Here is a 12,142-nt window from a genome sequence, read left to right as displayed (position 1 = left end):
GATAACTTTAAAGAAATTCATATATTTTAATCCCATAAAATATTATCATAATGTCTTAATTTCCCTAAAATTTTAAATTTTCATATTATACATGTATTTTATATTTTAGCATTTGGAGTAAGAACTTTTAGAGGGTTAAAATTACGACACTTTCTAAAGTTTAAAAGCTAAAATTAGATCCTTATCTAAATTTGATATACTCTTTGATTAAATTTAAAAGTGTAAGGTTTAAATTTATCTTCTTGTTATCTGACCGACAAAATCATGTACCAATTGGCTTTACAGTATTTCCTTTATTTATTTATTTATTGAAAAATGGGACGTGTGAATATATTCTTAAAAGGAAAGAGAGACAGTCCAACAAAGAACGAATATCATTAAATATGATTTTTTTAAAAGAATAAAAATTGTTATTACTTCTTTGTTGACAAAATTAAAGGCAACTAGCACGACATCATTGTTACCGACTAAAGTTGAAGAACCAAATTGTTATTGCTACAAAATTAAATGTGTTTTTAACTTCAATATTTTCTCAACATTTGGTTTTTTTTCTTACTTTTCTTTTATCCGGGTGCTATTATGAATTTTTTAATTGAGATAAATAATTATGAAAAAAGGTAGATATTTTCTTCGTTAAAAATATCATATACTCTGGAATGGTCTAATTTAGTCTCTATACTAATTTATTATTATTTTTTTCAAAAAAAACATTTTACTATCTTTTAAGTCTTCTACTATAAACTTTGGAAACATATTCAAATATTATACTTTCTGGTATGAAAATCATTATTGTTTTTTAATCAATTTTGATAAAATTAATTTCAAGGAACTAAATTTAAGATGTATTGAAGCATATGAAAGTAGATTAAACTTGAACAAACTTCAAAATACGGAGACTAAAATAGTATTTTAACTTATTTTCTTTTATGTTATTATTTAATCCTATGGGTTATTTTGTTCGAAATATTCTAACAAGTCGACTTCTACACAAAGCATTGATTCTTTTAGCCATGAGCTTAACCCAACAGTAATTGACATGAACTTATTTAATTCCTAGAGGTTGAAGGCATTGATTCTCTTAATCTTCTCATTTTATTTCTTAAAAATTTCCTAGTATTTAGGTACTATGAGGTAACTCCAAAATTTAGGGGACCTTTAGGGTGTAGAGTAGATTATTATAATTTGTGGTTATTGTAGTCTGTGGTTATAATAAACTGTGTTTTATTATAGTCTATGTTTGGGATGCATACTATTATAGTCTGTATTTGGGGTGTAAAGTATTTTAGCATGTGTTTGGAGTAGGTTATTGTAGTCTAAATTATAACAGCCTTATAATTTGAATGTAGATTATTTTAGACCGTGTATAATTTTTTTCTACTATTATTTTTTATAATACAAATAATTATGCATAAGAATTATCATATTTTGAAAATATAATTAAAACACTATGGTCCACCAATTTATACAAAATTAATTGGATTTTAATTTATGTTAAAAGCTAATCCTTATTTTTTTGGTCAATTTGGGGAGGTACCTTGGTCATTCAGTAATAATTCTATTTGTTAAAAGTAACTGACATTGTGAAGTTATGAATACTGCTAGTATCATAACTAGTTCTGTTGGGTCTATTATACACTAAAAAATTTGGATATGGTCCTGAAAGATAAATTTTATATCGTAAAGTAATTTTCGTACTGAATTTTTATGTTCACTTTTTATGTTCTTTTTTAATGCCATATCAAACAACATTTTTTTATGTTCTGTTTTTATGTTCTTTTAAAAACGAGTACACTATTGATTGGTACTCTTTTTTAGAAAACAAATCAACAAATTGATTTTTTAAGTTTTTTTTGTATGTCATAGTAAACAACATTGCTTTTGTATGTTCTCTGTTTACGTTCTTTTAGAAACGATTACATTGTTGATTGAGACTCTTTTTTTAAAAAAATAAATCTAGCAAACTGATTTTTTATGTTCTTTTTTCTTGTTATTCTAAAAACAAATACGCTATAGATTCGTAATCTTTTCTTGAAAAAAATAATATAGCAAACTGATTTTTTATATTTTTTTCCCAGTTACTCTAAAAAGGAATACGCTATAGATTGGTAATCTTTTTTTAAAAAAACATATACAACAGATTGATTTTTTTGTGTTCTTTTTTTATGTCATATTAAACAATACTTATTCGGTATGTTCTTATATATATATATACACAACAAAGGTACTTTTTCTATGTAAAATATGAACTAATACTCCTAAAAAAATTCTTGTTATTTCTTCAAGTATAATCTCATGTTATTCATCCAAACATAAAAATCCTTCAAATATTCATCCAACTATAAATTTATCTTTCATTATTGTAATGAAAATATAAGTCAACGTACCTTTAAAGTACGTTTTTTTCTATAAAGCAGAAGTATATATGAATATTCCTCCAAACAACTATAAATTCATGTTATTAATCCAAATAGCTACAAATATGAAACAAACATATATGAATATTTTCATCATACAAACAACTATAAGCAAGAATATATGAATATTCGTCCAAACAACTATAAATTCATGTTAATGGACCTCATGCAACGCTCGAGTATGCTAATAGTCCACCCTGACAAAAGCACATAAAAAGTAATGATTAGCAACAAACTTAAGTAAGAAAGAAAAGTGTGTAACCTAAATCCCGAAAAGAATTACATAAAGCATAATGATAATTTCAAATTCCATAATAATGATAGATAGTTATCACCTTGGCAAGATATAGTTGGTAAATAGTGTTTGATGTGGCTGATTCGTAACAAGACCAACCCTAAAACAAGTTACAATAAACAATATCAGTACTATACAAAATAAGTTATAATAAGAAGGCGCTAGTCAACACCCATGATAGCAAAATGTTGGAGAAAGAGGGAAAAGATATACCAATTACATTTATGAAGTAGATGGAAAGACATACAATGGAAAACAGATAGCATAATTTGCAAAATTTTGAGCTAAAATTGAAAAAAAAAAAAAATAAGACCTCATCGTCGGCTGAGAAAAGGGAAAAGAAGATTACCTTTGACCTCCCTGTCCCCTCCCTACCAAGCTCTACAATTTGTCCTTCACCCCCTACCACTCTCCAAATGATAACCTCCATCCCCCACCAAGCACAATCGTCCCTCAACCAAACAAATTAGGTTGAAACGACAGAGTAAGAGAATCGAATGATGTAGCAGAGGGAATCAAAGGTTTGGAGTGACAAGGGATAGTATTCGTTTGGATTGGCAAGAGGAATAATGATGGACACGTTTAGAACAACAATGAAAGGGAGGAAGTCAAACGAAACCCCAATCGACGGAAATGAAGAGTGAAATTAGTGGAGAAGATAGAACAAAAAAGTTATCTTGGAGAAGTAAAGAGAGAAGGAAGAACATCTTGGATCTGAGCATTTCTTTCGATCGGAGAAGAAAGGAGACAAAAGAGACAGGGGAGAAGAAAGGGATGGATTGCAAATAGTGAAGGAGGTACAATTTATGCGTTGGGAACAGTGTTCACTATGATTTATTTTCAACATAATCTTGGAGCCCCAAACATGGAGTGGGCTACACTCCACTCTTAGACCCGAACAACCCCTTATTCTTCTTCTATCATCTTCTAATTCTTTTACTCTTCATTTTCTAACAATTATGGTAGATATTTGAAATAATTCTCATGGTTAAATATGTGCAACATGAACTCTTTTTTCCTTAACAAAATATATAATTGTTTTTCTTGCTAGACAACACCCTAAGAATAAACCATTCAGCCAATTGAAGGCTGTGACCTCTCAACATTTTAGAAATCAAGTTTGATCGACTTTGAATTATTTATAATTTAACATAAATTTAAGGAATAATAAGTAAATACTTTTTTTCGAAGAATCTTAATCTTATTGACTTTTTCTTACACAAAATTTCGACACAGAAATTTGATTCGTGTAAAAGAACTGGATTTGTATTAAAATTTAGAAGTGTTAATAGACTCTAATTTTATACTTTGATTCTTTAAATTTTAATTTCTAAGCTTGTCGAGATCTCTTTGGATGTTGGCTTTTGGACTTGTTGGTTCACTCCAATGATCAATCCTTAAATTTTAATTGTTTTTTTTAGGGTTTATTTGGACTTAATCCAATCCATTTTAAGAAATTATTAAAAAATTTCCCAATACACTTTTATTGAATCTGAGCTAAATTATCTTGGAGTCTAATTGACACATGACATAATTTGATTGAACTAGTTGATGTTACTCGATAGATCAATGCTTAGACAAATGGTGTTGTTTGATTTATTACCAAATTTTTAATTATGTCTTATAATTTAATTTGAGGACACATGTAAATTTGTAATTTCGACTCTTATTAATTTAAATTAATGACTTGAAAATATATGATTGGTCAAAATTTCTTAATCAACATTATTATTCCACCAAAGGACCAAGAGTTGTGAGAACCTCTTGAATGAAAATTCAAAAGGGGATTTGGAGTGAAGAAGTATATTTAACTCATTTGAATCTCATTCAAATTATATATATATCTATATAGGTTTAAATACCACTTTGTTGATCCTTACATTTTTTTTTTGAGAAATTTATACCTTATACTTTTGGTTTTAGTTCATTTTGATTATTACTTTTATAACGCTCATTTTGGTCCTACACTTTCAAAATATCCATTTTGGTCTTTGTATTTTGAAAAGGTGATCAATTTCTCTCTATTTTTTTTTTCACACAGTAGAAACTATTTAATACAAATTTATGACCACATTTTTTAAAAAAATTAGTGCATGAAGTGTCATACTAAAATTTCAATTGAAAAAATAAAGTAAAAATGTAGATAAAGGGATGAAAATGATTACTTGTAAAACTAGAGGATGAAATAATGGGGATGAAAATGAGCCAAATCTAAAGGTGCAACGATAAAAATGAACCAGATTTGAAAAGTGCAAGGATCAAAGCAATATCTAAACATCTATAGAAAACATCCATATATTATTGCATTCAGTATTTAATGCATCAAATACAGAAAATATACATGCATACATACATCTATATACATACATATATCTATATGCATACACATACACATATACACACACACGCAAATCTCCTATTAAAAATGGAATCAAATGCTTCAAATTTTACTTTCTTTCAACGAAATTGCTCATTTTAATGTTATTCTGATTTAATAAAGGACTTTATTAATCTACATATTATAAGTTAAAATGGTACGAAGTTAGTAAATTTTATTAATTTTCATTCATCAATTTTGAAGTCACCAACACTATATCTCTAAAGTTGCAGTCTTATATTTGTATTGTCGGATAAATTGTATCTATGGATATCCTTCCTTTTTTTTTCTTTTTTTTCTTTTTTTTTGAGTTATTCGTAGTTATAGTTGAATCAAAAGCTCATATTTTACCTTTTGTAATGAAGGTAAAATACACTTTTAATTCTTAAGATTTGAATTTAGTTTATGAGGTTATTGAAGTTTTAAAATGAACATTTTAATTTCTGAGGTTGACGATGGACAGAAAAGGACATAGATGTTATGGTCTATGTCTAGCAGAAGATTGTTTTAATTTGGGTGAGAATGAGAGATCTGGCAAAAAACAGTGTGTAAACTCACTGAAATTTCAACGAAATCTACAAAGTGGAAACGAAAATGCTGTATTTGAGAGGAAATAGGAGCTTAATTCAACCTGTAATTATGTCATTTTAATCTCTCCAAAATCAAACTCTCAAGTCTTCTTTTAATTTATAACTAAACGGACAATATTGATTATATTTGTGAATTTGGATTTCGATTATTTAACTTATGTTTTTCGTTGCCTTTCGGTGGTGAAATTAAAATTAAAAAAAAATAGTTAAATAGTGTGGGGAGGGAGAGGATGTCTTCAACTTAAAAAATTCTGTCCAAATTAAATTTAATCTTTCCTTCCACCATTCTTTCTAATTTTCCGCTGTTTCTACAACATTTTAGAGACAAAGTAGACAGGTGAAGAGAGGAAGTTGAAGAGGAAATTAAAAACAGACTTACCTATTTCTTTTGTAACCTCCAAATTCAATCTACTTGTTGATTTTCCTTAACCTTTCTGCATATAAATAAAATCATATGTGAGTTTGAGTGTGTGTAAGTTTCATTTGTAAAAATCTCTACAAGAATTAGAAAGTGGATGAAGGCAATTCTGCCGAACCACTCAACTTTGTGTGTTCTTGTTTCATAATCTTCTTCTACTACTTATTTGATCCTCTACACATCATCAGATTCTTTTTCTTCATCATCGAGCATCTGCGAAAGAGGGAAGAGAGAATTTGTGGGATTAGAAAAGAAAGAGTCTGTGTATTTTGCATGTGTGGTTTGGGGAGAGGCTACTGGAAGTCTATTCATCACAAAGATTTCTTTTTGGCCATAAGAATTGGGTTTTAAACCCAACCATTGTTATCAGAACCAGATTAGTCCAAGATTCAGATTCTTTGAAGATCAAGAAATAGAGATTTGTATACTTATATTTAAAGAATGGCTGCAACCAAATTCGAAATAAAGAAGTTTGATGGGAGAAGAGATTTTGAGTTATGGAAGGCAAAGATCAAAGTTGTTCTTGGACAGTAGAAGGCTCTTTTGACCATTACAAACCCTATAAAGCCGCCAGCTATCTTGACAAATGCAAAAAATGAACCTATGGAGGTAAATGCGTGAAACCATAGTTTTACATGCAATTGACAGTGTATTAAGGCAGATTGTTGATTAGAAGACTAACTGTGAACTTTGGAACAAGCTTAATGAGATTTATCTCAATAAGGACCTTCCAAATAAGGCTTTCCTAAGGAAAAGATTCTTTACCTTTCGAATGGATGCTGCAAAGTCTCTCACAAACAATCTAAATGATTTTAAGAGGTTGTCTTCAGAATTTAAATCAATGGGAGATAACATAGGTAAACAGAATGAGACATTCATCTTGTTGAACTCAGTGCCTAAATCTTTCAAAGATGTGGTTTCTGCAATAAGGATTAGAGAACTTGAACTCCAAATGGCCAAGAAAGATCAACCAGCAGTTGAGGGGCTATTTTCTAAAGGAAAGACTAAAAATCCTGGAAAAGGAAAACAAAATGGTGAAGATAAGTCCAAGATTAAGTATCATTTTTACCACAAAATGGGACATATGAAGAAAGACTATTATTCTTTGAAAATGAAGCTGGATCAGAAAACTAAAGGTGGGAAACAAACGTAGGCTATTGTGGGAAAGAACTCTTTCACTTTTCTGGATGCTTTAGCAACCATTGATGAGTGTGCAAGCCAAAATTCTACGACCCAAGATTGGGTTATCAATTATGGATGTTCAGTCCATATGACACTATTTAAAAGGTTCTTTTGTATCTACAAGAAGTGGGATAGCGGACTCATTTACATGGGAAATAATAATACATGTAAGGCAGTAGGGATTGGTTTTGTTTCCTTAAAGATGAAAGAAGGTTCAGTGAAACTTATTAGGAATGTGAGACATGTTCCTACCTAGAAGAGGAATCTCCTATCATTAGGGATTTTGACTCCATACGATATGAGTATAGGGAAGTTGAAGGAACACTTGAAATAATAAAAGACCCAAAAGTGGTTCTTGTGGCTACTAAGATTAATGGCTTGTATGTCATTAAAGATGTTCAAATTGAAATAGTGGGTGACACTCTGTGCGGAAAGGATCGATATTCCAAAATTATTTTATAGAATATATAATCAGACAGAAAACAGAAACATAAACATCTTATATAATTAAACATACCATCACATGGAAAAGAAGAGGAAAAGGAGATTGGAAGATCACCCACCTTTGAAGACTCAAACGAACTTTTCGAATTCTCTTCAAACTCTCAAACAACCAGAAAAATGCAGTAATGTATCTCTAAGTTCCGAACACAACCACATGGAAACCTTGATATTCTCGAAGGATAGAGAATCAATGAGAGTTTGTGGGCATCAAGATCAATTTGTAAGGGATAAAATTCTATATCTTGATAGAGCAATGCACACCTTGTATTTATACTAGAATAGAAGAGGAGGATGAAATATTTAACCCTATCCACTTCCATATATTAGTTAATGTGAGAATAATAGGGAAGGGGAAAAGTTATGAAATAATTCCCTTCCCTAGTACTAAATTATTTAACTAAACAAAAACTAATTTTCTTCTAATTAATTTAATATATATATATTATATAGGACTAATTTAATATCATATATTAAAAGAAACATATATTTATATCTAATATAACACATAATCTATAATTTATATTATATCACGTATAATATAACCTATAGTTTAATATTCTCCTATTTAACCTATAATATTTAATAGGAATCAAATTCATATTAATTTTAATATTTGAACCATATTCAAATATTCATTTTCTCTCCAATAAAACTTTATGTTATTATATCTCAAATAAATAATTTTATATTAATTATATCTTATATAATTAATTCTCTTTATTAATTTGAACAATTCAAATAATCCAAATTAATTTGATTCTCTTTAATCCCAATTGAGCTAACGAGAGGACCTTATGGACCTAATACTTGATTAATTAATTAAACTCTTTAATTGGATTAATCAACTTCCATTAACGGCCGATCGCTCCACTAAAGACCGACAACCGCACTCTTCGCACTATAGAGAAAATTCTGTGTCATTGGATATAACTAATCAATAGTGTGTTGACCATTCACAAATTGCTCGTAAATACAGCTGCGCCAAAATTACCGTTTTGTCCCTATAGTTAAATTTAACTCTTTAAGTACCACTGATCCCTCTAATGAACAATAAGTTATAGTCCAAATAGCCCCTCTCGAGCCAAGAGAAGATGTGGTGCCACATTATTCAAACCCTGAAATCAACCTTAAGAGAGAAATTTATCTACTTATCCTAATAGTAAGAAAGAAGTGACTTCTTTCTTGCATAACTGCATTACCAGCTCCTCAATCAAACGAATCCCCAAAATGATAGGCATATTGAGTTGGCGAATCTGACCACTCTTACCCATATAAATCAAAGGACCGTCTTTATAGGTAGGAGTTCACAACTCACTCCGGATTCAGGTCAAGTTATCTATTGTCATCCTGATGAAATGTAAGTCTTGTTTAAAAACAGTGTTATACAGAGAGACTATTCATTTCGTGGTTTGATCTTATGCAAACTCTTTGTATAAGATACCCATGCTCATATGTCTCAACACGAACGATCAGGATCAGATCATTTGTAGCACTTTACAACAACTGTAACAACTACAAAGTAGGTTGTATTCGTAGTGTCACCAAGATAAGGTGACCAGCCTTATCCATCTACTCCAGACCATTTAGGTTATCACCTAAACATGATCCACCTGTATGTCTCTATATATATATATATTTAATTTATAGAAGATGACCATGGATCTTAGTTTATTGATTTTTTGTGAGTTAATGCAACAAAATGTTGAATAAAATACCTCATATTTTATTAGATAAATAAAAAGTTTGTACAAAATAATTACAGACTACATGACCACAAGAGTTAGGGCATTAATCCTAACACAAATGACACAAACAACATTGATTGCTTCAGATGGAGATGTTATTGAAGATGAGCTATGGCACAAGAGGTTATCACATATTAGTGTGAAAGGGCTGCAAGTCCTTTTAAAATAGGGAATATTACCGAAAGGGATTGGAGATAATTTGCATTTTTGTGAGCATTGCATTCTTGGAAAGACTACTAGACATAATTTTCCAAAGGGGCGACACACTACAAAGGAAATTCTACAGTATGTGCATTCCGACCTTTGGGATCCAACTCACTCTCCCTTCCTAAGTGGTGCAAGGTACTTCCTATCTTTTATTGATAACTTTTCTAGAGAAAAGCTAGGTGTATTTCTTAAAAATGAAAGATGAAGTTTTGGGGAAATTTAAGGAGAGTGGAAGGCCTTAATTGAAAAACAAACCTCTAAAGAAATTAAACACATGAGAGCTGATATTGGTTTAGAATTTTGTGGAGAAGATTTCAACAAATTTTGCAGGGAAAATTGAATTGTAAGGCACAAAACAGTGAGGTATACACCTCAACAAAATGGGGTGGCAGAAAGACTCAATAGAACAGTGCTCAAGAGGGTTAGATGCCAACTCTTTTATGCTCTTCTACCCCTACTAGATATGTTGAATCAGATTTTGCAACTTTTGCTTTTAGTGCTGCCATTTCTCCAAGCAATAATGAGCCTACAAGCTTTTGAAGAAGCTATCAATAGTCCTGATACTAGATAATGGATTGAGCCATGAATAAAAAGTTAAGGTCACTCAATCTAAATGACATTTAGAAGCTTGTATCCTTACCTAAAGGGTACAAACCTATATCATGTAAGTGGATCTACAAGTTTAAAGAAGAAATTCTAGGAGTCCAAAAGTCTAGAGTCAATGCAAGACTTGTAGCTAAAGGTTTCACACAAAAGAAGGGCATATATTACAAGGAAGTGTTCTCACAAGTTGTTAAACAAACATCAATTAGACTTCTCATTTCCTTAGTTGTTCAAAAAGACTTCAAATTAGACCAATTAGATGTTAAGACTGCCTTCCGACATGGTTACTTGAACGAAACCATCTACATGAAGCAACCTCAAGGTTATGTGAAAAAAGGAGAAGAAGACCTAGTCGGCCTATTAAATAAGTCAATCTATGGTCGCAAGCAATCACCTAGATATTGGTATGATAGATTTGATAAGGTTGTATGAAAGATTGGATTCAAAAGAAGCTCCTATAATTGGTGTGTCTATACTAACACAAAAAGTTTTGAAGATGTAGTGTATCTACTTCTCTATGTAGATGACATATTGTTATCAGGAAGCTTTAAGAAAGACCTTGAACATGTTAAAGCTCTTCTAAAAAAAAAGAGTTTGACATGAAAGACTTGGGGGAATCAAGAAGAATTTTGGGAGTATTGGATTTTGTGTCCTAAATCTCATGGATCTCATAGTTTGTTATTTATAAATACAAATTATTTATTTAATAAAATACGAAGTATTTTATTTAAAATTTAGATTGCATTAACTAATCCAATAAACTAAGATCCAATGTTATTTGATATAGCTTGAATAGTATCTGATAGACATACAAGTGGATCATGTTCAATTAATAACTTAAAAGGTTTGCAGTATATAAATAAGGTTGGATGCCTTATCTTGTTGATACTATAGACGCGACCTACTTCGTAAGTGTTACAAGAGTTGTAAGTGTTACAAACGATGTGATCCATATCATTCATGTGGAGACATGTGGGTGGCATATTCTGTATAAAGAGTTTGTATAAGACTGAACCGCAAAATGATTGGTTTCTAAAGAGACTAACATTTCACTAGGATGACCATAGGTGGCTTGACCTTAATCCTAAGTGAGTTGTGAACCCTTTCTTATGAAGTCAATCTTTTGATCTGTATGGGTGAGAGCAGTCAGTTTCGTCGACTTAACAAGTCTACCATTTTGGGGATTTTCTGAGTAGGGAGCTAGGAACACAGCTACACAAGATGAGATTCACTCCTTCCCGTCTTTAGTGAAAGTAGATGAATTTACTCCCTTAATAGCTAATTTTGGTTCTTGAACAATGAGGTCTCACCCTCTCATTGGCCCGAGAGGGTTTAACTTATAGTTGGACTATAAACTGTTATTCATTAGAGGGATCAATAGTAATTAAGAAGTTAGATGTAACTAAAGGGGTAAAATGGTAATTTGACCAAGTCATAGTTATAAGCAATTTGTGAAGGGCGACTTACTGTTGATCGGTTATATTTGTGGACACAAATATATCTACGGTGCAAAGAATACAATTGTCGGTCATTAGTGGAGTGAACGGTAGTTAATGAATGTTGATTAATTTAATTAAATAGTTTAATTGAATAATCTCATATCATTGGGGCTTCTAATTTGTATGTCCATAAGGTCCCGTGCTAGCTCATAAGAATAAAACAAGTCATTATTTTTTTGGAATAATTTGAATTGTTCAAATTATTTAAGGGAGTTGAAGGTATTAACTATATTAATATGATTAATATAAAACTATATATTATATGAGAGATATGTATTTGAATAAGATTCAAATATTATTTATGTGAA

Source organism: Benincasa hispida, chromosome 8 (genome assembly GCF_009727055.1).
Source record: "Benincasa hispida cultivar B227 chromosome 8, ASM972705v1, whole genome shotgun sequence".
Classification (NCBI taxonomy): domain Eukaryota; kingdom Viridiplantae; phylum Streptophyta; class Magnoliopsida; order Cucurbitales; family Cucurbitaceae; genus Benincasa; species Benincasa hispida.
The sequence above is the reverse complement of the archived record's forward strand: the minus strand, read 5'-3'. Positions refer to the sequence as shown.